The sequence below is a fragment of the Passer domesticus genome, chromosome Z (assembly GCF_036417665.1).
Source record: "Passer domesticus isolate bPasDom1 chromosome Z, bPasDom1.hap1, whole genome shotgun sequence".
NCBI lineage: Eukaryota > Metazoa > Chordata > Aves > Passeriformes > Passeridae > Passer > Passer domesticus.
The window spans coordinates 65,292,570-65,304,429 of NC_087512.1; the positions used below are offsets into that span (position 1 = coordinate 65,292,570).

The 11,860-nt window shown below is 37.6% G+C and overlaps 1 long non-coding RNA gene across 1 annotated transcript; it reads left to right on the forward strand.

Annotated features, from left to right (window-relative positions):
• Window positions 1-2,521: 2,521 nt before the first annotated feature.
• LOC135291411 (uncharacterized) lies at window positions 2,522-10,311 on the forward strand. The gene is made up of 3 exons (XR_010354211.1): window positions 2,522-2,705; window positions 2,980-3,100; window positions 9,743-10,311. It is a non-coding gene; the product is annotated as an uncharacterized LOC135291411 (long non-coding RNA).
• Window positions 10,312-11,860: the final 1,549 nt, after the last annotated feature.

Consider the following 11,860-nt stretch of genomic DNA (forward strand, 5'->3'; position numbering starts at 1 on the left):
AAGGTATTACCACTGCAGCAAGAATGGGTATATACAGATGCACAAAGAATCCACTGAATCAATCAACTGGTTTGTTGCCAAGTGCTTTCTCTGCCTGACATTTTCTTAGGTTTCGTAGGCATAATGACAAAAAAGTTGGAAGAGAAGCTAAGTTTTTGGACTGTTGCTGTAGCTCTCATCAAGTCCAGGAGTTAGTTGCTGCTAGTTCATTAGTTTAGGCAGATTGAAGGAACTGTTACAGACCATCAGAGTTAGACACCACACAGGGACAAACAAGCACTCCTAGATATTTTAAATCGTTTTTTCTGCATATTCTTCCTAATTTTTCACTTAATCAGCTGCATCTCAAAAAAAAAAAAACACAACCAAACCAAAAAACCAAAAAAAACCCCAACCAAACAAAACAAACGTATTTTGCCAGGATTTTGAAATGGGGTCACTAAATTACAAAAGATAAAATAAAAAAGTTAATCAACTGCCGTATGATGAATGAGAAAACACCAATCTAAAAAACAGATAAACAAACACCTTTTTTTGTTTCAAATGTAGTTGTAGATTTGTCTGGACCACAAAGTCTGTTATTCCCTCCTAACAGCAAATGGATATTTTCACATTCCTTACATGAAACATTCCTGTTTTACAGCTGGAGGCAGTGCTCTACAGAATGACAATTTTTGATTTAACTTTTTGGCAGAACTTCTGATGATTATAGAGAGTGCATGGTGGCATAGTAACTCTTTTTTTGTTAAAAGTGGCAATGCCTTCCCAAAGGGCCTACTTTTCTGATATGATATATGGCAATAGTAATAGGTAATTGTAGATTTAATAGAGAAAAATAATCACAATTGCATTGGCAAGCTTAGTCTAGCTAGGCAGAGAGTTCTAAGGAAGCCACATCTCCCTTGCTTTATAGCTGTTCTGTCAATTTCTGTGTGACATATTCTGTCTTTTATACAGATGCAACTTCTAGTGCTTAATAGACTAAAGAATTTATGTTTTGGCAGGATTATGAAAGACTCTGTCATTTTACATTAGCAGAAATATGAAAGACTTGCAAACTAAATCTTCATGCCCAGCCAACTCCCAAACAAAAAAAAAAAGATAGATGTTAAATTTCTCTAATGCCACTAGCTAGACTGTATTTATTAATGCTGTAAAATTTATATTCTTTCAGACTAAAATTATGTAAGAATTAAATTGATCAGATTAATTAATATGAAACAGTGTTCAGCCTCCAAATATAATGAGTAATACTAGAGAACCTTAACATCTTCAAGGAAAGGGAAGCAGCTTGCTTACATTTTATGTAACCAAGTTCGAGGTGATATTACTTGATATATTTCTGATATTTACATGTCAGAAATATATTACTTAGGAGAAGCCAAAGAATCAAAGCTCATATTTTTGTTTGTTTTTATTCGGATTGCTTTTATGGAATCACCTGGAATTCATGCCTAGTCTTTAATCTCTAATGCTGTAAACAAGAGGGAATGAGACCCCATAACCACTTTGGCCATTTGCCAGGGAAAAACTCAAAGAGTGAAGCCAGCAAGACTCTTACATCTTGTCCCATCTTACAGAGGGAAGAAAGCATCAAGGGAGAAGAAACTAGGAGGAACAAAAAATGAGGCATCTGTAAACAAATAGGAAAGGGAGGCTGAAACCTCCAGCAGCTGATCAAGAAAGAGAGAATGACTATCAAAACAGGAAAGGACAAGAAACCAAGAAAGGAAGGAAGAAAAAGAAGAAAAAGTAGAGAAATGGAGAAGGTCAAAAGCAACAGCACAAACAGCAAACATCTCCAAATATTCTGGGCAGCAGTGTGGAAAAACTGTTACGTAAGATTGTGATGTATTTGCCTTAATAATGGGGTTGGATTTGATAAGCTCAGACAGCATGACCAGTTTTGTGCACTCAGGGTGTTCAGCAAAAAAGGCAAAAGTTTTCAGTGAATATATCTTTTTTAAGATGTTAGAAAAAGAATGTTATCAGTGATATATATCTAGCCTCCTAGTAACCTGTAAGTCACTGCTAGTAACCTAAAAGTCTTTGAACAGTGTGCACTTTGAATCTACATCAACCAATTTTTTATTTCACTAAGACTAATTTGCAAGATATTCCAAAAGAGCTATTTGGCCCATTTCCACTGAATTTTGAAATAGTTGGAGCATGTCTCTTTCTAGAATGAGCATTAATAGCAAAAAAGCAAGGAGGATTATGCAGATGAAAATAGACTACTTCATATATTATTCCTGAATACAGTCACCAAAACATAAAGGTGGAATTCCATCCAGAGATAAATTTGAAGAATTTACATGTCTTTAATATAAGTAAATAAAATTTACAGGTAACTGTTCTTTGTAACGCATCAAGAGCCATGTGGCCAGCAGGTCAAAGGAGGTGACTCTCCTTCTCCCCCTTGCTCTGATGAGACCCCACTGCAGTGCTGTGTCCAGGTCTGGTGTCCCCAGCATAAGAGGACATGGAACTGTAGGAGCAAGTCCAGAGGAGGAACGTGAAGTCGATAAAGGGACTGGAGCACGTCCCCTACAACACCAGGCTGGGACAGCTGGGGCTGCTCAGCCTGGAGAAGGGAAGGTTGTGTGGAGGCCTCATGGCAACCTCTCAGGATCTGAAGGGGCCATCAGGGAAGCTGGAGAGGCACCCTTCATCAGGAACTGCAGTGACATGACGAGGAGTAATGGGTACAAACTGAAAGGGAGGAAATTTAGGTTAAATATTGGGAGGAGATTCTTTGCTGTGAGGGTTGTGAGCCATTGGAACAAGTTGCCCAGAGAAGCTGTGGACGTCCCATCCCTGGCAGTGCTTAAGGCCAGGTCGGATAAGGCCTCAAACAACCTGGTCTCGTGGGAGACGTCCCTGCCTATGGCAGTAGGGGCTGGGAATAGATGACCTTTACTGTCCCTTCCAACTCTTACCATTCTGTAATACTGTGATCTCTGAATCTTTTCTACACAGATATGACACGTTTAGGCTTTCCCTCAAAAACATGGGCAAGAACAGTAGCATTGTCTGCAGAGCAGAGGGACATAGCTGGAGAAATGAACACAGTGCACATGCAGTGCCTGGCCTGAGCCTGGTGAGTGTTGATGCTGCATGGTTTTAGCAGCTCCTGGGGGCTGTGGTAAAGACAAGGCATGGCGAAAGGCCTGTGCCATGCTGCCAGCCTGGTTCTGGGGTAGAGTGGTGATGGCAAAACCCTTATACAGGTGCATATTTACAGACAAGCAGTGCCTTAGATGCTAATAAATGCAGCAACTTATTTTGCAACATCAGTTAATCAAAATAATACAGCTGGAAAATGACATTCTTATTTAGTACACATTGAATATCCTAGGCTTTTCAATTGAGAAGTTAGGCTTTATGAAGTTAATGAAGATAACTTCTGTCTTATCTGCAAAACATAACAAAACATATACAGAGTTATTGACCAAAGATATAGATAGAACTTTACTGGAATTTGTGGTTTGTTTACTGCTCCCTTGTTTGTAAAAAACCCCAAACTTCTTAAGAGGCAGTGAGCCTCACAGTAGATGCTTCCTTCGTTATTTTATTTATATCTTGTTTATTAATTCCCCAAATCATTTCAGATTACTGTATGACTAAATAAATAGAAATACCATTTGAGGGAAAAAGTACCCCTTGAAGAGAAAATATGCTGAGAGGCAGGTAGATAACAGTGATAAGTTTAGCCTGTCAAATGCACACATCTGAAAGATGAGAGAGAGCTTCCATGATTCCTTAATGGAGGGGAAGGAGTCCTGCAGCCATGGAGTCCCTGAGACAGCCTCAAAGTGTTCCAGGGTGAAAATCTGGAACATACCCTGGAAAATCTGGAAATTCCAGGGGATGGACAGAAGATGCAGATTCTGTGGGAGAGCTTTGGGAAGGCCAGGGTACAGAGCAGCCTTGGCTGTGGGGCCCTGCAGGGACACTGGGGAGGCCCTGGGGAGGCAGGGAGTGACAGGGCCACCGCCTGGCACAGTGCTGCTCCCAGGCATTTGTCTTGGGTTTGGAAGTATTGCTCTGACAGCATCCTGACATGGAGAGAACTTGAAGAGATGTGCCAAATCTTCACTTACATCCAGACAAAGGACCTAAGGGAAGGAAAGAGTTGTTTCCTTTGTCCTTCTGGCCCCGCATGAATCAATGCTTTCATTAATTCTCAGGTCCTGGGTTTTTCATAGAATAGGTGTGCTTCACAGTATATTGAAAACTTAAAATCAGGTGTTTTATCTCTATAGATGTGTTAGCAAGAAAATCTTGTCTAAACAAGTGCTTAAACAGAAGAGCCCTAACGTATTAAAGTATTGTATTGAGATCCCATTTAAGAAACTTCAGCCTGATCCCTTTTGCTGTGCTTTGAAGTGCATGTTGAAGTTTGAGTTCTATTAACTTGACTGCAATTTGGCTCCTCTTGATGTTTCATATACCTACTTTTTTCCTTACCTGTCCTTACCATCAGCAGAGGAAGAAAAGACTTTTAGAAAGAGAGATGTAGAAGTCAAATTTTAATTAGCTTGCATGATAACAGGAAAGCAGCAGAAGTATGACCTTAATCTGCAAAAAACCCCACTATAACTAGAAACAAATTTTAATCTATAGCTTTACATTTGCTTTTATATTTTTACATTTGCTTTTATATTTTGTCCATTTTATTTTTTCAACTTATTATTCCCATAAATTTGAAATATTCTTCTTGGAAACTGGATTATAAGGAATTCATTAATACTTTCCTGTACATTTGCATATGTGTTCCAATTATGAGATTTAACAAAAAGTGCTAGGGCAGGAACAAAGAGGTATGGATATATACCAATATACAACATGTGCATATCAGCAGAAAAAACCAAAATCCCAGAATTCTCAGCAATTATTTCCTGAATATATATAGGGATCTAAGGAATGACCAGCAGCTCCAAAGAGCACAGGGACTGCTGCTTGGTGAAATATTCACTCCAGCTTTTTAGTGTACATAAGGGTCACAGTGGTGCAAAGCAAGTCATACAGGGCTGCTGACAAGGGAGCCATCTCCAGGCAGGAAAGACACATCCTGTGGGTAAAATATGCAGCCTCTTCGGGATATCAGCTGTGTGATTTCCACTACAACGGAAAAATTAAGGTGGATTTGCAACTCAAATTGGCCTTTAGTGAACTCAGAGTTTTAATCTAACTTTTAATTGATTGTGCTGTGTAAGTGTTCGCACACAGACGTGCCATTGCATAACTGCTAGCTTTGTAACAGCAGGAAATGAGTCTGGGCCTCTGGAAGGACTCTAAATGACATCAGAACTGTCTTCTGCATGGAGGCACAGATCTCACAACTCCCAGTCTCCACAGCAATAAAGATTATGGAGCTGCACAAAAACTTGCTCCAAGTACTTCTTTAGGCAGACCCTGGGCCTTGCCAAAATTCATGTCAGGAGTAACCCAAATGATCAGAGTATGGAGGACAGTGCCATTTTCCAACTCAGCACCACAGACACCAAATAACCTGAAAGTCACTAAAGACTTCAGAGCAAGAGCACAGACATTGAAACTCATGGAAAGCTGGCCATTCATATAGTCATCTTTTTATTTATACTAAAGTTTTCACATGGTGACTTTTCATATGTTAACTTCTGCTTCTTTTTTGAAGGCTGGCAAACAAGACTGGAAAAATTGGTTTCTTTCTGCAGGATCTGTGTGTAATGTGGACCTGTAATTTTTTCTAAGCTACAAAAAGTCTCAAAGAACAATCACAGTTCAATAACACATTATCTTTTCAGCAATATTTTCCCAATCACAACCAATTCATAGACAATTCAGCACAACAATATTGACACAAAGCAGACATAACAGCAGAGTACATCTTTGAAGAGATTAAAAAAACACGTATTTCACTGAAAATATAATTAAAATATTAAAATTTTAAAGTTATGTGTCTTATATGCATGCATAGTATCCTAATAGTTTAGGAAAGTCAATTAATATTTGAATTTTTACTTGATACTCCTTCATACTTTATCAATATTACTTTGTTACAATGACTGAACCCCAAGCAGCTTCTGTGTAAATTATACATGGAAGGATATGAGTTGCAAGTATTTTATTTACCTAGGCTCTTCTAATGCTTTATGTCCTTCAGTGTAACTTTGCATTCCTATCACTTGATCAGGAAAACACCTCTGACATTACTTCATGTATTGACTTTATGTTTCTGCTCTCCAACTCCCAATATCAGTTGCATGTATTTTTTCCTGATTCCTGTAGTCTCTGATATCCTCTTTTTCTCTGAGCTTATCACCCATTTGTCACTGTATGAAGTCTTATGACAGTAATTCAAGAGATATCAGCATGTTATTTGCATAGTTCCTATAACAGAGTGTATATAAGTCTATCCTCTCCTATATTATCATCTCTATCTTGATAACAGCAATGAAGACAGTGGGGGAAAATGAGAATTCATTTGTATTAATTCCAGAAAATAAACCTTGCTCTTGTTTTCAAATCATTCATTACATTCTTATACAATATCTGCAGCTTTCCAGTACAAATTTGTTTCCTTACCATTGTCATCTGGTTTGGAGGAAATTCTGCTTCTTTTCCCTCAGTTTTCCTGTACACTCCGTTACAACCAGCTAGGTATGGTAAGGGCTTTGGACCAACATTAGAGCAACTTTATGTAACATCATTTCCCATTCTGTTCCCAGTGGTTTCCTGCTCTCTCTGAGATAACTCAGTTCTTTTGTGACAACATCTTAACATAAACACTCCTAGAAAATGCCTATTATGTTCCTGCTCTATGAGAAATATACCTTTGTTTACAAAACTTTCATTGTATTGCCCATTTTAATTACTATTCCATATTACAACCTTGATGAGTGATTTTTGCTGTCTTGGAGAGACATGCTTAGTAATTACTTCAGTAGGAATGGAAAAGTTATGATAGCCAGGATCATAAATAAAATATATCAAAACCAATTTTGACTATATCAAAATGTTCCATTTCTTAGAGGTTAAATATTTACCTCTGCTAAGGCCATCAGTATTGTGTTCTGATATAATTTCACTTTGAATTGAGTGCTATTGTGAAAGGTAAATATTCCAGTGATTGTTCATTGCATTTTTGGATGAAGCTTATGTTTTCCTGCAAAATGCTTTAACTTTGTAGATGCAGCATTCTCTGTCGGAAAACTATCCCATGGGGGAATTTCTAGAGAGCTCAACCCATTGTGGACTATTGAGCTGCAGTAATTAATTTCCTTGTTTCTCCCCTAATTTGGCTTTTATATGTAGGAATTCAAAGCTAATTCAACTACCACCTTCTTGGTGGTTCCAATGAATGCAGCTGTTGCTGGTTTGGGTAGCTGTGGAGGTGACTACTGGCTGAATGATGATCTTCTGTATGAGCTGGTAAAATATGCTTATCATTTCACCACAACCTTGATGCCTTAATTAGAACACGTTTATATTTATGTGTATGCTCAGTAGAGTTATCAAATTACAGACTGTAGCAATGCACTGGTTTTAATCTCTGTAGACAGCTTTATTATTATTTGTTTTTATTTGCATCTGCTCATATATTTTATTTTCTGAGAAGCTTTTTGCCCTAAGCTACTTAAAGAAAATGCTAATTTGTTGTGGCCCTAATCCTGGTTTTGATTAAACCTCATTTAAATGGCTTTATTTATACTGCTGTGTTGCATATTGCTTTCTATTTTTTGTGGAGTTTTGTCATAGTCTTTAATATTTCCTCACTATAGAGGTTTGTGATTATAAGACTAATTTTACATTTGCCTCTTTTTGAAGGACTCAGAATGCCTTTTAGTTGTTGTGTTTGGGATCAGACTTTTCTCAGAGAGGAAAATCATAGTAATTTCCAGAACTGAATTCTGTTATTTATTGATCGTGTATTTCACTGGCTTAACAATCATTTTTGGTAACCAATGGCATTGACCAAAGCTCTATCTCAAACCAGTGTTTAAGTAGCACTCATTAACTGTATTTCATAGAGTTTGCTTTTTACTTCACAATTTTTTTCTTTCTTGCTTATTTCTATTTCAAATACATCTATTAGAAAGGACCAGGGTGGCCTGGGGAACTGGACAAGCAATGTGCTAAATCTGGCAGTAGGGCTGACTGTGCTGTATCTAGCCTGAGGAAGATAGATGTGGCAGCCAGAAAGCTGGAAAATAGCAGGAAATAAAGCAAAATGCTGCAGGCTGATTGTGTTGGTTGTGGATCACAAAGGAGGTTTTATTAGAGGAGGTAACATTAGAAGAAAGTGTGATGTATGGAGAAAACTCTGTAATTGAACATTGGACATTATGTCATCTGTAGAGGAAAAGTAGAATAGGCTTGAAATTGGAGCTGGATAATGATAAATCTGTGTGAGGGTCCCAAGAAGGGAAGGGTAGAATGCAGAGTTGCTAAGCCAATAAGGCAGAGACACACAGAGAAGAGGACAGTAGAAGGCTTTGTACTGGCCGTTGTACTAAAGGATTTTTTTATACAAATGTTGGGATAAGAACTCAATGAAATAGGTATTCTTATTATATATGATGAATACAGAGAAAGACAGATGAATACACTAGAATTTGTCATGCTAGTGCCCTAAGAAATGTTTTATGTTTTTGATAAAAGATAATTTCTCCATTAAAATTTAGTTTTATTTAATCTACAGCATTGGCTTCATCCAGCAATATCTCTTAGGGGGTGTTATGATGCTGCCCTGAAGGAAAGGGTAACTCAGGTTCTTTTTAATAAATCCCTGGGGACAGATTAGAGTGAAACTGCACTGAACAGCCAATTTTTATACATATCTATATGTACACATACATACATACATATATATATATATGTGTGTGTATATATATATGGAGGGTTTACTTTACCACAGTTTGGCTGCAATGGATAAGAAGTATGTAGCCATTTTGGTTATTATTATCTCTAGTAATATAGCAATATAAAAGTATAAAAATTTAGATGCTTTCATTATTACCTGTAGAAATATAGCAATATCAAAGTATATAGATATCACTTAAGCAAATACATAAGGAAAAGAAAAGAAGAAAGAGAAAGAAAGTTTAAAAGTAGATAGAGAAGAATGATAATACCACTCATAGATCTAGTAATGAAACTTGGTTATAATTGCAGTCTTCATTGGTGGAAGTCATGTTTGCAGTCCTGATCTGCCAGAAATGAGGGAAGCCCCCAAACCATAGATTTCAGTGGGTTAATACATGTTTAGGTGGGAATATCCAGTTCTCCCCCTGGGCAGGGGGCAGTTTTACACTGTGAATCATGTGCAGTCTGGTGGAAGGCCCCAGAAGTGAGTCTGGGGGTGCCTGGAGGGACCTTGTAAGACATGGCAGCTGCCTCTCACCTCAGTGAGGCTGAGCCAGTTATGCCCCATCAGAAGGAATGAAAACCCTCAGGATAATGTTTGAATTTCCTGATAACCTTCTCCAATGGGGTGGGAGAACTTTTTCACCTGACAAGGCTGTGTAAGGGAGGACATTTATATGATGAAAAACACTATCTCACCTTCACAGGTTCTGCATTTTATTGACCTTCTCCCTTATGTGGCTCAGACCCAGCTTGCAGCCTCCAGTGGTGGGTGGTCACCCTCTCTGCATGTGGGCAGTTACTTTGCAAACCTGGTCTCAGAAGAGCACCTGCTGCTTTTGCAAGTGGTGGGTTGTGAGTGGTTAAGCATTAACATTTCACTCTCCAACAGGGGGCAATGAAAGTTTATCAAGCAACATCTCACCTTTTCTAGAGAACCAGAAGACTTAGAAGAGAGAGCTTCTTACATTAGGACTGTTTCTTGTATTTTCAAATCAAAGTACATTTCTAATCAGCCATTTGCAGATCCCAGTGTCCTGGATTTTGTGAATGTTTGCTGCTCCCCATCTAAAGACTGCACAAAGATGCAGTGTTCCACAGGCAGAATCTTGCCAGAAGCTCTCCAAATGCTGAAGGAATGACAGGTAGTCAGGAACTCTGGGGAAAGGGTAGTCCTCTGCCTTAATATTTGAATGCCACACTGAAAGCAAGTCCTGGTACTGGAAATGCAGAGTGTATGGTTCAGCTCTTTGCAAGTAGGAGTAAGTGGTAGTTTAATGTATGGATCTGTATAACCATGGGAATCTAAGATTCCAGTCAGCTGTTAACTGCAGCTCAAATACTGTGGAACAATATGACACACTGTGTAATATTACAATAAAAATACATCTATGTGTATATATATAATATTACTGTGTAATCAAGTAATCTTGATTATTATTTTGTAGTACACATTTTTGGAAGACATATTGATTTCTAATATATTTAATACTATCAGATCTTTGAATTGTTTCCTGCTGTAATTGAAGGTAGAACAAATACAAATATTATCCAATAAAATCTGAGTTCAAACTAAAACTTATTCTAACAACTGAGTAGAATTTAATTCTGTGCATGTCATGTTTGAATATTATCTGTGCAGATCATGTTCTATTAATTTAGTTGCCACGTATGGTCATAAGAACTCTTTTAGAATGCTTATTGGTTTCACAACTACTTGAGTTTAACAACAGAAGTAGCAAAATAGGAATGCAGTTAATTTTATTTCAGGGTCTGGATACACTCATTTACATGTGACATTTTTGTTACACTAGAAATATATTTTGCAAATTTCTTTTGTATAAATAATATTATTAGGATTAATCTTGTATTCTTTTAAGTCCTTTTTTTGGCTTTTGCATGCTGCAAAATTCATGATAATGAAAAAGCAATAAGTATTCAAAGTCTAAAATTGAAAAATCATGCAGATAAAGAGCATTCATGTTACTTGTGTTAAGTGCACATTCTGAATAATCTGTCGTATAAGTGGATATAAGTGGATAACATCCACTCAGCTTGCAGCAAACCTGGTACTCAGGTGATCTCTTTCTCAGCCTGCTAGTTTCCTGAAAAGTGCTGCCCATTAGGTGCTCCAACATGATGAGGAGAAGGTGATGCCAAAGAGAGAACCAGCAGTGCAATGCACACAGACTATTATCTTACTTTTTTTCAGTTTATATTATATAGGCATGTGGGAGTGGAGAACCATTGTTGAGTGAAGAATTTCAGTCTGAGGTGTTGGTATTCCACAGAAATCTTTCCAGAAGACTATTCCCAGGGATGAGAACGCTTTTCATCATTTAGTTCATGACAAACTGCCAGTATTCTGCTGTTCCTGACAGATGCCAAATGTGTTGTTATGAAAAACGTTGGTGGAGTTTATCAAGGTCACACAAGTTATGTGTACCCATCTTAACAAAACCATAGCTTGTTTTAGTTGGGTCTTGGATAGACAGGTTTGACAAGAAACAAACTCAGAAGTTGTGGTATCTCAGCAGTTTCCCTCTCTCAACCTTGTCTTGAAAGACATAAGTCTATTAGTAGTTAAGAAAATAAAAGTCTTTGTCTATCTTTTATAAGACAGAGATTCTAGTAGTCTTGTTTCAATATTGTTCGTGAGCACTAAAATACCTGTAAACTCAGAGAAGTAAAATCATGCAGCTTTATGTACAACATTTTCAACATTACGTCACACGAATGCAATGAGAAATAGCGTGCACAAAACCACCTTTTATTTGCCTGCAGATCTTATTAACATTAGTGGAGTTCACAAATGTAAACATGAATGATTACACCAGTCGAATCCAATCAGCATTTGCAAACTGATATCTCACAATTTAGATTTAACTAGGCAGTGGTAAAAGTGTTAAAGCAGGATTAAAGTTGGCTGTGATTATTTAAACTCCTGCCATTGGAATTCATTGCTTCAGCTCACAGTACTTTAAGTTGTGTGTTGAGATTCATCTACACA